We start from the raw sequence: 15868 nt of genomic DNA, 5'->3' as shown, positions 1-15868 counted from the left end.
GGCAAATTAGACTTTTCATTTGGATTAGGAGGGGATGTCATGCATAATGGAGGAGAGGCACCCTGGTTAAAATGTGGCATTAACCGATGAGTAAAAGTTGGGATTTTCTCCACACAAACAGAGCGAGCAGCTGAGGAACAACATTACATCTCCATGAATTATCAAAAGAAAAACCATGAACCTGCTCTCGAGCCTTTGAAATTGTTTCCCTCACTTTGCCATATGAGAGCAGTTGGAGGCTCCTTGTGTCGCACAGAATAAGGAATTAATCCGATCAAAAGAGAACTGTTTTTGGCAAGCTGCTGTCTGCTATATGTGACCACACGCATCTCAATAAATGCATCAAACTGCTTCAAGACCCCGTTCTGTAATTCTTTAAGTTAGTTGTATAGAGTTGGATTGTAAAAAAAAAGAGAGAGGGAAGTGGGGAAACTTCTTGTTGTTCCTTTTCCCCCCTTTAAAACCAAGGAGCCCCATTGTGGAGCATCTAAAAGGGGAACAATCTCTGCCTCCTTGTGCTTCATCCTTGAGTGATTGTGAAGAAAAATAATCAACACCATGAAAATAATCAACACCATGAAATCAGACCATGGCGTGACATCAAAGTTTGATTACAAGCCTATAAAACATGATGTTCTGTATCGCGGACATACAGTTGCGTTCAGAATTATTAAACCCCCTCCCCTCAAAAGACATTACAGTGATGTGGATGACAGAAAATGACACTAAATTACAAAAAACCTCATTAAACAACAAAAGATATTTATTGATACATATTTCAGTTATTTTGACAACAGAAGTTGACTTAACTTTGAAGTTCAAATGGAAAATGTAACTCTTTTAACACATGTGCATGTTCAGTATTATTCAACCCCCAGCTTCAGTACTTTGTGGCACATCCTCTAGCTTTTATAACTTCTAACAAACGTTTTCGGTAATTGCGGACAAGCTTCTTACACCTCTCGATCAGAATCTTTGCCCATTCTTCACGTGCAAAAGCCTCTAGATCAGTGATGTTCCATGGCTTCCGTGCTGCAACTGCCCTCTTTAAATCCCACCAAAGATTTTCAACCAGATTTAAATCTGGTGACTGAGAATGTCACTCCAGGACGTTACAGGATATTTTTCTCAACAAAGCTTTGCTTGACATGGAGGTGGGCTTTGGATCATTGTCTTTCTGGAGAGTCCAATGATCACCAAGGTTTAATTTGTCAACAGAAGGCATCACATTCCTCCTTAAAATGGCCTGGTATTTCTGAGAATCCATGATGCCAGGTACACGATCAAGATTCCCAGTTCCTGCAGTAGAAAAACAACCCAACATCATCAATGACCCACCATCAGGCTTGACCTTGAGGATGGTATTCTTACAGTCATAAGCCTGGCCTTTTGCATGCCAGACATACCGCTGGTCCATATGTCCAAATAGTTCTAGTTTGGTTTCATCAATCCATAGAACTGTCACCCAAAACTCATTCGTCTTATCAGAATTCCTCCTGGCATATTCTAGTCGACTTTTGATGTTCCTTGAGGTCAAGAGCTGAGTGCGTCTTGGAAGTCCTCGTTTATTCAGTGCACGTCTTATAGTTGCCACTGAAGCGCTTGTACCAGCCTTCATCAGGTCGTCCTGAAGGTGTCTTGCAGTCACAAAGGGGTTTCTCCTAGTTGTTCTGACTAAATTGCTGAGGGCCCTTGATGAAATGTTTGGCTTTCTTCCACGGCCAGGCAGCTTGAAGCTGCTCCATAAGTTTTAAACTTCCTTATAATGTTCCCAATGGTGTCACATTTTTGGAATATCTTCTTATACCCAAGGCCCTTCGGGTTTGATGAAATAATCTCCTCTCTCAGCTTTTGTACAAGCTCCTTTGTCTTTCCCATGATGCACCTCACCTTGAATACCTTCAAGGGTGGGGTTTATATATGCATCCCAGCTGAAGCAAATGAGGGATCATTATAGAGTTCCTCAAGGCTTAATTATGTTTCAACTCCACTTTAGGCCATCAAAAGTGTCAGACAGCTTTAAAAACAACAATATTATAAAGGGTTGAATAATTGGGACATGGCTATCTTAACAAAATACTGTTACACACAAATACTACATCATGCATTTTCTGGGCTGATTTGATGTATCACTCAACTAATAAAGAAGGCATCTGAAGCAGAATCTTGCTCTTTGAAAAAACTAATTGATAAATCCTTAAAATCTTTGGGGGGTTGAATATTTATGATTGCAACTGTACATGAACCATGAATCCTCTGATGCTGAGACGTAAACTAACAACTCCACTCCTGCAGTGACAGTGTCAGTGGTCATAGATCATAGGAATCTTTATGTCATGCAAAGGTGACGTCTCTCTCTTTCAGAATTTGGACATTTCCTCAAACCGTGTAAACATTGAGGTAAGGCGAAGGTTAATTTGTTACTTATAGCATATATGAGAATTATTAGAGGCGATTATGATCCTATGTTTAACCCTATATGGTATAAAATGTCCTTTGATCCTTTGATCATTTTATCCTTTGATCCTATGATCCTATGATACATGATCTGATCAGAACTCAATACTGTGTCCTCTCATTGAACAAACCTCACTTGCTTCCTTGATCCTGAGATAAGCAGCTGCACTTTTCAAGACTTCGGAGCAAACTCTGCGATGGACAGAAAACCCAACAAGGTGAGATCATTTGACTTTAACTGTCCATTGCACTGTTATTTATTATAATATATTCATGTTTGGGCTAAAGCTAAAATACATTTTCACAGAGTTTGTTTAGTAAATGCATCACAATTTGAGCATCTGATATCCAATGAGCTATATAAATATTAATAATACTGTACTTCTACACTCAAATAATCATAATGCGAATTTTTTTAATAAAGTTTAAACACATACAGAAAGTATTGATTTTATGGTAGCAGTTGTTTTTGTTGCACAAATGTTTAAAACAAGCAGATAATTTAGAATTATAATGTTTTTACCGAAGCTACCAGGTAAACAAAAAAGAACTATTGATTTTAAGGTTCAGGGGGAAAGGGCCGAGTCTGTTACATTTTTTTAAGTTGTTTTTCCTCACTCTTGTTGAGGGTTATGGGAAGAGGATGTCATACCTTGTTAAAGCCCTATGAAACAAATTGTGATTTGTGATTATGGGCTATACGAATAATATTTGATTGATTGATTGACTTCAACTGAAGTTAAACACTTGCCAAATGTTGTGTTAAGGTGGGACTGGAGTTTAAATCATGAATTCAATGTTTTATTTTTCAGGCCCTTCACCGAGCCCCAAGATCTACAACGGAGTTGTTGTCAGTGGCGAAAAGGAATTCCCTTGTTGTCGCTGGAGCTTGTGCAGCGTCGGGGAGATCTGCTGGCACAAAATGGAAAAGGCAGGTTGAGCACGACAAAGCGCCTGAGGAGAAGAAAGCTCGTGGAGAAGTGACTCAGCCTGCTCTACCTCCTGAAGAGCTCAAGAGGATCTGCCTGTCCTATAAAACACTGGAGAAATGGTGCAACATACCCTTCTTTGCCACCACGGTGACCGGCTGCTTCGTCAGGGTAGCTGCTAAAGCCGGCATCAGCGACCAACCCTACTGTGTTGCTGAAATTGTGTCAGTGATGGAGACAAAGAATGTCTACCAGCTTGGACCAAGCCGGACAAACCTGGAACTGAAACTCAGGCACGCTGGAAAAGAACAGATTTCGACTCTTAGGTGTGTATCCAGGCAGGAATTCACCATGAGGGAGTTCATGCAGTGGAAACTGGCGATGATGGTGGCTGGGACCAAAGTTCCAACATCTGAAATGATCGCGAGTAAGGAGAAGTCAATCAAAGAAGCCCTGGATCACACCTTCACTGAGGGAGAGATTGACATGATTGTCCTCCTCAAGGACCGATTCCGAACAGCACCTCTGAATTTTGCCAAGAACAAAATCCAATTATTGGATCAACTGAGCGCTGCAAAAAGTCAGGGAGACGCCGACAAGGTGAAAAAGATTCAAGTCGAACTGAAAACGTTGGACGAGGAGACAAAAGGACTTTCCGAACTGAGGACGCCAGAGCACGCCCCAAAGATCACCATCCCTCGCATTGCCATGTCCAGGAAACGACCCGCTCCTAAAGCACCGACTGAGGAGTACACATACGGGGACCCTTTCACCCGGAAAAAGTCCAGGCCCGTAATCTTCACAAGCCTGAAAATCGAGGCCGTCCGTAAAAGAATTTACGCTGAGCTGGACTTGAGGTACGGCCCTGGATTCCCACCAGAGAAAGAGGACTGAGCTCCCCCACCACCCTGCCACCACCTCCCATATATGTCACTTGAATATGTCACTCGATATACACTTTGAATAAATTATCTTAGTTAACATATTGTTGTGATTCATTCTGTGTGACTCCTGCTGGTGATGATTAATATCACATGCTGAACATGAACAATCTGCTCTTGTGAGAAATTATTCATCACTTGAACGTCAAAGAAGAACAGCATCGTGCTCAGACACTTTTACTTTGATGAAGATGAATGAATGGACAAAAGTTTATAGAGAGAAAAGCATCTTCCTCATCCTGTCGAAACGAGTCAGGCTTGGTGAAAATGTTTGTATTCTGGAGTAACCGGAAATGGGCGTGGCAAAATAGCTCAACAGCGCCCCCAAGAACGCAGCAATTCTGTCTAGTTTAACCGATCTTCACGAAATTCGATACACACGTGTTTCATGTCACAAGAAACAAAAGGCACCAATATGATTAACTCAACAGGAAGACAGCCATTTGGGAGTAAGTGGCCATTTTGGCCATTTTACACGTTTTGGATTTTAACGAAGTCCTCCGAGAGCTTTAATCAGAACAACTTCAAATCAGTGTCATTAAAAATACATAGAGAAGATCACTGTTCCTTACTGCTTTACAATACACAGCTCAAATGAGCTCAGGCAGGGCATGATAACATGGTCAGAATGGGGACATTTCCTCAAACCGTGTTAACATTGCGGTGCGGCAAAGGTTGATCCTTCGCAAAAGGAGATGAAGTTGTCCTAACTGTACTGTGCATTGTCCAATCAGCACCAAAAGCCTGTCTCATGATCAGAGTCCAGGCCTGAACAACCCCATATGTCAGTATTTAACCCTGGGTCATAGCACCACCTCCATCATCAGATTCTAGACCTGAACAGATCTTTTAGTCTGTATGTAGTGATAGCGCCACCTCCTGGCAACAGGAAGTAAGCTTCATTATACAACTTTAATTTGATTGAGATTAAACGTTTTAATGCATGATAAGTGGGCGTGGTTCGATGTTGCGTGCTTGACAGAGGAAGTGAAGCATACAACACTGAGCAGTTTTCAATGGGCTTGGCAAAATGGCTCAACAGTTCCCCCCGAGACCCCCGGAACGTGTTCACGTTGACCGATCTTCACAAAAAACGATAAGCATGTGTATCATGACCAGACAAACAGAAAGATCTATGGGTGCTATTGGAAAACACAACAGGAAGCCTGCTATTTTGCATTTAGTGGCCAGTTTGGCCCTATTCCACATTTTTACTTTGAGGTACTTGTACCAGGGCTTACATCAGATCAACTTCTAATTGAGATGAGTGTCATGACAACAAGATGGAGATACAAACTAACTCAAAGATTGATTTTTTCGTCACACGGTGGGACCGTGGCGTGACATCAAAGTTTGATTACAAGCCTATAAAACATGATGTTCTGTATCGCGGACATACAGTTGCGTTCAGAATTATTCAACCCCCTCCCCTCAAAAGACATTATAGTGATGTGGATGACAGAAAATGACACTAAATTATAAAAAACCTCATTAAACAACAAAAGATATTTATTGATACATATTTCAGTTATTTTGACAACAGAAGTTGACTTAACTTTGAAGTTCAAATGGAAAATGTAACTCTTTTAACACATGTGCATGTTCAGTATTATTCAACCCCCAGCTTCAGTACTTTTTGGCACATCCTCTAGCTTTTATAACTTCTAACAAACGTTTTCGGTAATTGCGGACAAGCTTCTTACACCTCTCGATCAGAATCTTTGCCCATTCTTCACGTGCAAAAGCCTCTAGATCAGTGATGTTCCATGGCTTCCGTGCTGCAACTGCCCTCTTTAAATCCCACCAAAGATTTTCAACCAGATTTAAATCTGGTGACTGAGAATGTCACTCCAGGACGTTACAGGATATTTTTCTCAACCAAGCTTTGCTTGACATGGAGGTGGGCTTTGGATCATTGTCTTTCTGGAGAGTCCAATGTTCACCAAGGTTTAATTTGTCAACAGAAGGCATCACATTCCTCCTTAAAATGGCCTGGTATTTCTGAGAATCCATGATGCCAGGTACACGATCAAGATTCCCAGTTCCTGCAGTAGAAAAACAACCTAAAATCATCAATGACCCACCATCAGGCTTGACCTTGAGGATGGTATTCTTACAGTCATAAGCCTGGCCTTTTGCATGCCAGACATACCGCTGGTCCATATGTCCAAATAGTTCTAGTTTGGTTTCATCAATCCATAGAACTGTCACCCAAAACTCATTCGTCTTATCAGAATTCCTCCTGGCATATTCTAGTCGACTTTTGATGTTCCTTGAGGTCAAGAGCTGAGTGCGTCTTGGAAGTCCTCGTTTATTCAGTGCACGTCTTATAGTTGCCACTGAAGCGCTTGTACCAGCCTTCATCAGGTCGTCCTGAAGGTGTCTTGCAGTCACAAAGGGGTTTCTCCTAGTTGTTCTGACTAAATTGCTGAGGGCCCTTGATGAAATGTTTGGCTTTCTTCCACGGCCAGGCAGCTTGAAGCAGCTCCATATGTTTTAAACTTCCTTATAATGTTCCCAATGGTGTCACATTTTTGAAAAAAATCTTTTTATACCCAAGGCCCTTCGGGTTTGATGAAATAATCTCCTCTCTCAGCTTTTGTACAAGCTCCTTTGTCTTTCCCATGATGCACCTCACCTTGAATACCTTCAAGGGTGGGGTTTATATATGCATCCCAGCTGAAGCAAATGAGGGATCATTATAGAGTTCCTCAAGGCTTAATTATGTTTCAACTCCACTTTAGGCCATCAAAAGTGTCAGACAGCTTTAAAAACAGCAATATTATAAAGGGTTGAATAATTGGGACATGGCTATCTTAACAAAATACTGTTACACACAAATACTACATCATGCATTTTCTGGGCTGATTTGATGTATCACTCAACTAATAAAGAAGGCATCTGAAGCAGAATCTTGCTCTTTGAAAAAACTAATTGATAAATCCTTAAAATCTTTGGGGGGTTGAATATTTATGATTGCAACTGTACATGAACCATGAATCCTCTGATGCTGAGACGTAAACTAACAACTCCACTCCTGCAGTGACAGTGTCAGTGGTCATAGATCATAGGAATCTTTATGTCATGCAAAGGTGACGTCTCTCTCTTTCAGAATTTGGACATTTCCTCAAACCGTGTAAACATTGAGGTAAGGCGAAGGTTCATTTGTTACTTATAGCATATATGGGAATTATTAGAGGCGATTATGATCCTATGTTTAACCCTATATGGTATAAAATGTCCTTTGATCCTTTGATCATTTTATCCTATGATCCTATGATACATGATCTGATCAGAACTCAATACTGTGTCCTCTCATTGAACAAACCTCACTTGCTTCCTTGATCCTGAGATAAGCAGCTGCACTTTTCAAGACTTCGGAGCAAACTCTGCGATGGACAGAAAACCCAGCAAGGTGAGATCATTTGACTTTAACTGTCCGTTGCACTGTTATTTATTATAATATATTCATGTTTGGGCTAAAGCTAAAATACATTTTCACAGAGTTTGTTTAGTAAATGCATCACAATTTGAGCATCTGATATCCAATGAGCTATATAAATATTAATAATACTGTACTTCTACACTCAAATAATCATAATGCGAATTTTTTTAATAAAGTTTAAACACATACAGAAAGTATTGATTTTATGGTAGCAGTTGTTTTTGTTGCACAAATGTTTAAAACAAGCAGATAATTTAGAATTATAATGTTTTTACCGAAGCTACCAGGTAAACAAAAAATAACTATTGATTTTAAGGTTCAGGGGGAAAGGGCCGAGTCTGTTACATTTTTTTAAGTTGTTTTTCCTCACTCTTGTTGAGGGTTATGGGAAGAGGATGTCACACCTTGTTAAAGCCCTATGAAACAAATTGTGATTTGTGACTATGGGCTATACGAATAATATTTGATTGATTGATTGACTTCAACTGAAGTTAAACACTTGCCAAATGTTGTGTTAAGGTGGGACTGGAGTTTAAATCATGAATTCAATGTTTTATTTTTCAGGCCCTTCACCGAGCCCCAAGATCTACAACGGAGTTGTTGTCAGTGGCGAAAAGGAATTCCCTTGTTGTCGCTGGAGCTTGTGCAGCGTCGGGGAGATCTGCTGGCACAAAATGGAAAAGGCAGGTTGAGCACGACAAAGCGCCTGAGGAGAAGAAAGCTCGTGGAGAAGTGACTCAGCCTGCTCTACCTCCTGAAGAGCTCAAGAGGATCTGCCTGTCCTATAAAACACTGGAGAAATGGTGCAACATACCCTTCTTTGCCACCACGGTGACCGGCTGCTTCGTCAGGGTAGCTGCTAAAGCCGGCATCAGCGACCAACCCTACTGTGTTGCTGAAATTGTGTCAGTGATGGAGACAAAGAATGTCTACCAGCTTGGACCAAGCCGGACAAACCTGGAACTGAAACTCAGGCACGCTGGAAAAGAACAGATTTCGACTCTTAGGTGTGTATCCAGGCAGGAATTCACCATGAGGGAGTTCATGCAGTGGAAACTGGCGATGATGGTGGCTGGGACCAAAGTTCCAACATCTGAAATGATCGCGAGTAAGGAGAAGTCAATCAAAGAAGCCCTGGATCACACCTTCACTGAGGGAGAGATTGACATGATTGTCCTCCTCAAGGACCGATTCCGAACAGCACCTCTGAATTTTGCCAAGAACAAAATCCAATTATTGGATCAACTGAGCGCTGCAAAAAGTCAGGGAGACGCCGACAAGGTGAAAAAGATTCAAGTCGAACTGAAAACGTTGGACGAGGAGACAAAAGGACTTTCCGAACTGAGGACGCCAGAGCACGCCCCAAAGATCACCATCCCTCGCATTGCCATGTCCAGGAAACGACCCGCTCCTAAAGCACCGACTGAGGAGTACACATACGGGGACCCTTTCACCCGGAAAAAGTCCAGGCCCGTAATCTTCACAAGCCTGAAAATCGAGGCCGTCCGTAAAAGAATTTACGCTGAGCTGGACTTGAGGTACGGCCCTGGATTCCCACCAGAGAAAGAGGACTGAGCTCCCCCACCACCCTGCCACCACCTCCCATATATGTCACTTGAATATGTCACTCGATATACACTTTGAATAAATTATCTTAGTTAACATATTGTTGTGATTCATTCTGTGTGACTCCTGCTGGTGATGATTAATATCACATGCTGAACATGAACAATCTGCTCTTGTGAGAAATTATTCATCACTTGAACGTCAAAGAAGAACAGCATCGTGCTCAGACACTTTTACTTTGATGAAGATGAATGAATGGACAAAAGTTTATAGAGAGAAAAGCATCTTCCTCATCCTGTCGAAACGAGTCAGGCTTGGTGAAAATGTTTGTATTCTGGAGTAACCGGAAATGGGCGTGGCAAAATAGCTCAACAGCGCCCCCAAGAACGCAGCAATTCTGTCTAGTTTAACCGATCTTCACGAAATTCGATACACACGTGTTTCATGTCACAAGAAACAAAAGGCACCAATATGATTAACTCAACAGGAAGACAGCCATTTGGGAGTAAGTGGCCATTTTGGCCATTTTACACGTTTTGGATTTTAACGAAGTCCTCCGAGAGCTTTAATCAGAACAACTTCAAATCAGTGTCATTAAAAATACATAGAGAAGATCACTGTTCCTTACTGCTTTACAATACACAGCTCAAATGAGCTCAGGCAGGGCATGATAACATGGTCAGAATGGGGACATTTCCTCAAACCGTGTTAACATTGCGGTGCGGCAAAGGTTGATCCTTCGCAAAAGGAGATGAAGTTGTCCTAACTGTACTGTGCATTGTCCAATCAGCACCAAAAGCCTGTCTCATGATCAGAGTCCAGGCCTGAACAACCCCATATGTCAGTATTTAACCCTGGGTCATAGCACCACCTCCATCATCAGATTCTAGACCTGAACAGATCTTTTAGTCTGTATGTAGTGATAGCGCCACCTCCTGGCAACAGGAAGTAAGCTTCATTATACAACTTTAATTTGATTGAGATTAAACGTTTTAATGCATGATAAGTGGGCGTGGTTCGATGTTGCGTGCTTGACAGAGGAAGTGAAGCATACAACACTGAGCAGTTTTCAATGGGCTTGGCAAAATGGCTCAACAGTTCCCCCCGAGACCCCCGGAACGTGTTCACGTTGACCGATCTTCACAAAAAACGATAAGCATGTGTATCATGACCAGACAAACAGAAAGATCTATGGGTGCTATTGGAAAACACAACAGGAAGCCTGCTATTTTGCATTTAGTGGCCAGTTTGGCCCTATTCCACATTTTTACTTTGAGGTACTTGTACCAGGGCTTACATCAGATCAACTTCTAATTGAGATGAGTGTCATGACAACAAGATGGAGATACAAACTAACTCAAAGATTGATTTTTTCGTCACACGGTGGGACCGTGGCGTGACATCAAAGTTTGATTACAAGCCTATAAAACATGATGTTCTGTATCGCGGACATACAGTTGCGTTCAGAATTATTCAACCCCCTCCCCTCAAAAGACATTATAGTGATGTGGATGACAGAAAATGACACTAAATTATAAAAAACCTCATTAAACAACAAAAGATATTTATTGATACATATTTCAGTTATTTTGACAACAGAAGTTGACTTAACTTTGAAGTTCAAATGGAAAATGTAACTCTTTTAACACATGTGCATGTTCAGTATTATTCAACCCCCAGCTTCAGTACTTTTTGGCACATCCTCTAGCTTTTATAACTTCTAACAAACGTTTTCGGTAATTGCGGACAAGCTTCTTACACCTCTCGATCAGAATCTTTGCCCATTCTTCACGTGCAAAAGCCTCTAGATCAGTGATGTTCCATGGCTTCCGTGCTGCAACTGCCCTCTTTAAATCCCACCAAAGATTTTCAACCAGATTTAAATCTGGTGACTGAGAATGTCACTCCAGGACGTTACAGGATATTTTTCTCAACCAAGCTTTGCTTGACATGGAGGTGGGCTTTGGATCATTGTCTTTCTGGAGAGTCCAATGTTCACCAAGGTTTAATTTGTCAACAGAAGGCATCACATTCCTCCTTAAAATGGCCTGGTATTTCTGAGAATCCATGATGCCAGGTACACGATCAAGATTCCCAGTTCCTGCAGTAGAAAAACAACCTAAAATCATCAATGACCCACCATCAGGCTTGACCTTGAGGATGGTATTCTTACAGTCATAAGCCTGGCCTTTTGCATGCCAGACATACCGCTGGTCCATATGTCCAAATAGTTCTAGTTTGGTTTCATCAATCCATAGAACTGTCACCCAAAACTCATTCGTCTTATCAGAATTCCTCCTGGCATATTCTAGTCGACTTTTGATGTTCCTTGAGGTCAAGAGCTGAGTGCGTCTTGGAAGTCCTCGTTTATTCAGTGCACGTCTTATAGTTGCCACTGAAGCGCTTGTACCAGCCTTCATCAGGTCGTCCTGAAGGTGTCTTGCAGTCACAAAGGGGTTTCTCCTAGTTGTTCTGACTAAATTGCTGAGGGCCCTTGATGAAATGTTTGGCTTTCTTCCACGGCCAGGCAGCTTGAAGCTGCTCCATATGTTTTAAACTTCCTTATAATGTTCCCAATGGTGTCACATTTTTGAAAAAAATCTTTTTATACCCAAGGCCCTTCGGGTTTGATGAAATAATCTCCTCTCTCAGCTTTTGTACAAGCTCCTTTGTCTTTCCCATGATGCACCTCACCTTGAATACCTTCAAGGGTGGGGTTTATATATGCATCCCAGCTGAAGCAAATGAGGGATCATTATAGAGTTCCTCAAGGCTTAATTATGTTTCAACTCCACTTTAGGCCATCAAAAGTGTCAGACAGCTTTAAAAACAGCAATATTATAAAGGGTTGAATAATTGGGACATGGCTATCTTAACAAAATACTGTTACACACAAATACTACATCATGCATTTTCTGGGCTGATTTGATGTATCACTCAACTAATAAAGAAGGCATCTGAAGCAGAATCTTGCTCTTTGAAAAAACTAATTGATAAATCCTTAAAATCTTTGGGGGGTTGAATATTTATGATTGCAACTGTACATGAACCATGAATCCTCTGATGCTGAGACGTAAACTAACAACTCCACTCCTGCAGTGACAGTGTCAGTGGTCATAGATCATAGGAATCTTTATGTCATGCAAAGGTGACGTCTCTCTCTTTCAGAATTTGGACATTTCCTCAAACCGTGTAAACATTGAGGTAAGGCGAAGGTTCATTTGTTACTTATAGCATATATGGGAATTATTAGAGGCGATTATGATCCTATGTTTAACCCTATATGGTATAAAATGTCCTTTGATCCTTTGATCATTTTATCCTATGATCCTATGATACATGATCTGATCAGAACTCAATACTGTGTCCTCTCATGAACAAACCTCACTTGCTTCCTTGATCCTGAGATAAGCAGCTGCACTTTTCAAGACTTCGGAGCAAACTCTGCGATGGACAGAAAACCCAGCAAGGTGAGATCATTTGACTTTAACTGTCCGTTGCACTGTTATTTATTATAATATATTCATGTTTGGGCTAAAGCTAAAATACATTTTCACAGAGTTTGTTTAGTAAATGCATCACAATTTGAGCATCTGATATCCAATGAGCTATATAAATATTAATAATACTGTACTTCTACACTCAAATAATCATAATGCGAATTTTTTTAATAAAGTTTAAACACATACAGAAAGTATTGATTTTATGGTAGCAGTTGTTTTTGTTGCACAAATGTTTAAAACAAGCAGATAATTTAGAATTATAATGTTTTTACCGAAGCTACCAGGTAAACAAAAAATAACTATTGATTTTAAGGTTCAGGGGGAAAGGGCCGAGTCTGTTACATTTTTTTAAGTTGTTTTTCCTCACTCTTGTTGAGGGTTATGGGAAGAGGATGTCACACCTTGTTAAAGCCCTATGAAACAAATTGTGATTTGTGACTATGGGCTATACGAATAATATTTGATTGATTGATTGACTTCAACTGAAGTTAAACACTTGCCAAATGTTGTGTTAAGGTGGGACTGGAGTTTAAATCATGAATTCAATGTTTTATTTTTCAGGCCCTTCACCGAGCCCCAAGATCTACAACGGAGTTGTTGTCAGTGGCGAAAAGGAATTCCCTTGTTGTCGCTGGAGCTTGTGCAGCGTCGGGGAGATCTGCTGGCACAAAATGGAAAAGGCAGGTTGAGCACGACAAAGCGCCTGAGGAGAAGAAAGCTCGTGGAGAAGTGACTCAGCCTGCTCTACCTCCTGAAGAGCTCAAGAGGATCTGCCTGTCCTATAAAACACTGGAGAAATGGTGCAACATACCCTTCTTTGCCACCACGGTGACCGGCTGCTTCGTCAGGGTAGCTGCTAAAGCCGGCATCAGCGACCAACCCTACTGTGTTGCTGAAATTGTGTCAGTGATGGAGACAAAGAATGTCTACCAGCTTGGACCAAGCCGGACAAACCTGGAACTGAAACTCAGGCACGCTGGAAAAGAACAGATTTCGACTCTTAGGTGTGTATCCAGGCAGGAATTCACCATGAGGGAGTTCATGCAGTGGAAACTGGCGATGATGGTGGCTGGGACCAAAGTTCCAACATCTGAAATGATCGCGAGTAAGGAGAAGTCAATCAAAGAAGCCCTGGATCACACCTTCACTGAGGGAGAGATTGACATGATTGTCCTCCTCAAGGACCGATTCCGAACAGCACCTCTGAATTTTGCCAAGAACAAAATCCAATTATTGGATCAACTGAGCGCTGCAAAAAGTCAGGGAGACGCCGACAAGGTGAAAAAGATTCAAGTCGAACTGAAAACGTTGGACGAGGAGACAAAAGGACTTTCCGAACTGAGGACGACAGAGCACGCCCCAAAGATCACCATCCCTCGCATTGCCATGTCCAGGAAACGACCCGCTCCTAAAGCACCGACTGAGGAGTACACATACGGGGACCCTTTCACCCGGAAAAAGTCCAGGCCCGTAATCTTCACAAGCCTGAAAATCGAGGCCGTCCGTAAAAGAATTTACGCTGAGCTGGACTTGAGGTACGGCCCTGGATTCCCACCAGAGAAAGAGGACTGAGCTCCCCCACCACCCTGCCACCACCTCCCATATATGTCACTTGAATATGTCACTCGATATACACTTTGAATAAATTATCTTAGTTAACATATTGTTGTGATTCATTCTGTGTGACTCCTGCTGGTGATGATTAATATCACATGCTGAACATGAACAATCTGCTCTTGTGAGAAATTATTCATCACTTGAACGTCAAAGAAGAACAGCATCGTGCTCAGACACTTTTACTTTGATGAAGATGAATGAATGGACAAAAGTTTATAGAGAGAAAAGCATCTTCCTCATCCTGTCGAAACGAGTCAGGCTTGGTGAAAATGTTTGTATTCTGGAGTAACCGGAAATGGGCGTGGCAAAATAGCTCAACAGCGCCCCCAAGAACGCAGCAATTCTGTCTAGTTTAACCGATCTTCACGAAATTCGATACACACGTGTTTCATGTCACAAGAAACAAAAGGCACCAATATGATTAACTCAACAGGAAGACAGCCATTTGGGAGTAAGTGGCCATTTTGGCCATTTTACACGTTTTGGATTTTAACGAAGTCCTCCGAGAGCTTTAATCAGAACAACTTCAAATCAGTGTCATTAAAAATACATAGAGAAGATCACTGTTCCTTACTGCTTTACAATACACAGCTCAAATGAGCTCAGGCAGGGCATGATAACATGGTCAGAATGGGGACATTTCCTCAAACCGTGTTAACATTGCGGTGCGGCAAAGGTTGATCCTTCGCAAAAGGAGATGAAGTTGTCCTAACTGTACTGTGCATTGTCCAATCAGCACCAAAAGCCTGTCTCATGATCAGAGTCCAGGCCTGAACAACCCCATATGTCAGTATTTAACCCTGGGTCATAGCACCACCTCCATCATCAGATTCTAGACCTGAACAGATCTTTTAGTCTGTATGTAGTGATAGCACCACCTCCTGGCAACAGGAAGTAAGCTTCATTATACAACTTTAATTTGATTGAGATTAAACGTTTTAATGCATGATAAGTGGGCGTGGTTCGATGTTGCGTGCTTGACAGAGGAAGTGAAGCATACAACACTGAGCAGTTTTCAATGGGCTTGGCAAAATGGCTCAACAGTTCCCCCGAGACCCCCGGAACGTGTTCACGTTGACCGATCTTCACAAAAAACGATAAGCATGTGTATCATGACCAGACAAACAGAAAGATCTATGGGTGCTATTGGAAAACACAACAGGAAGCCTGCTATTTTGCATTTAGTGGCCAGTTTGGCCCTATTCCACATTTTTACTTTGAGGTACTTGTACCAGGGCTTACATCAGATCAACTTCTATTTGAGATGAGTGTCATGACAACAAGATGGAGATACAAACTAACTCAAAGATTGATTTTTTCGTCACACGGTGTGACCGTGGCGTGACATCAAAGTTTGATTACAAGCCTATAAAACATGATGTTCTGTATCGCGGACATACAGTTGCGTTC

Source organism: Pleuronectes platessa, chromosome 3 (assembly GCF_947347685.1).
Source record: "Pleuronectes platessa chromosome 3, fPlePla1.1, whole genome shotgun sequence".
Lineage (NCBI taxonomy): Eukaryota > Metazoa > Chordata > Actinopteri > Pleuronectiformes > Pleuronectidae > Pleuronectes > Pleuronectes platessa.
The sequence above is the reverse complement of the archived record's forward strand: the minus strand, read 5'-3'. Positions refer to the sequence as shown.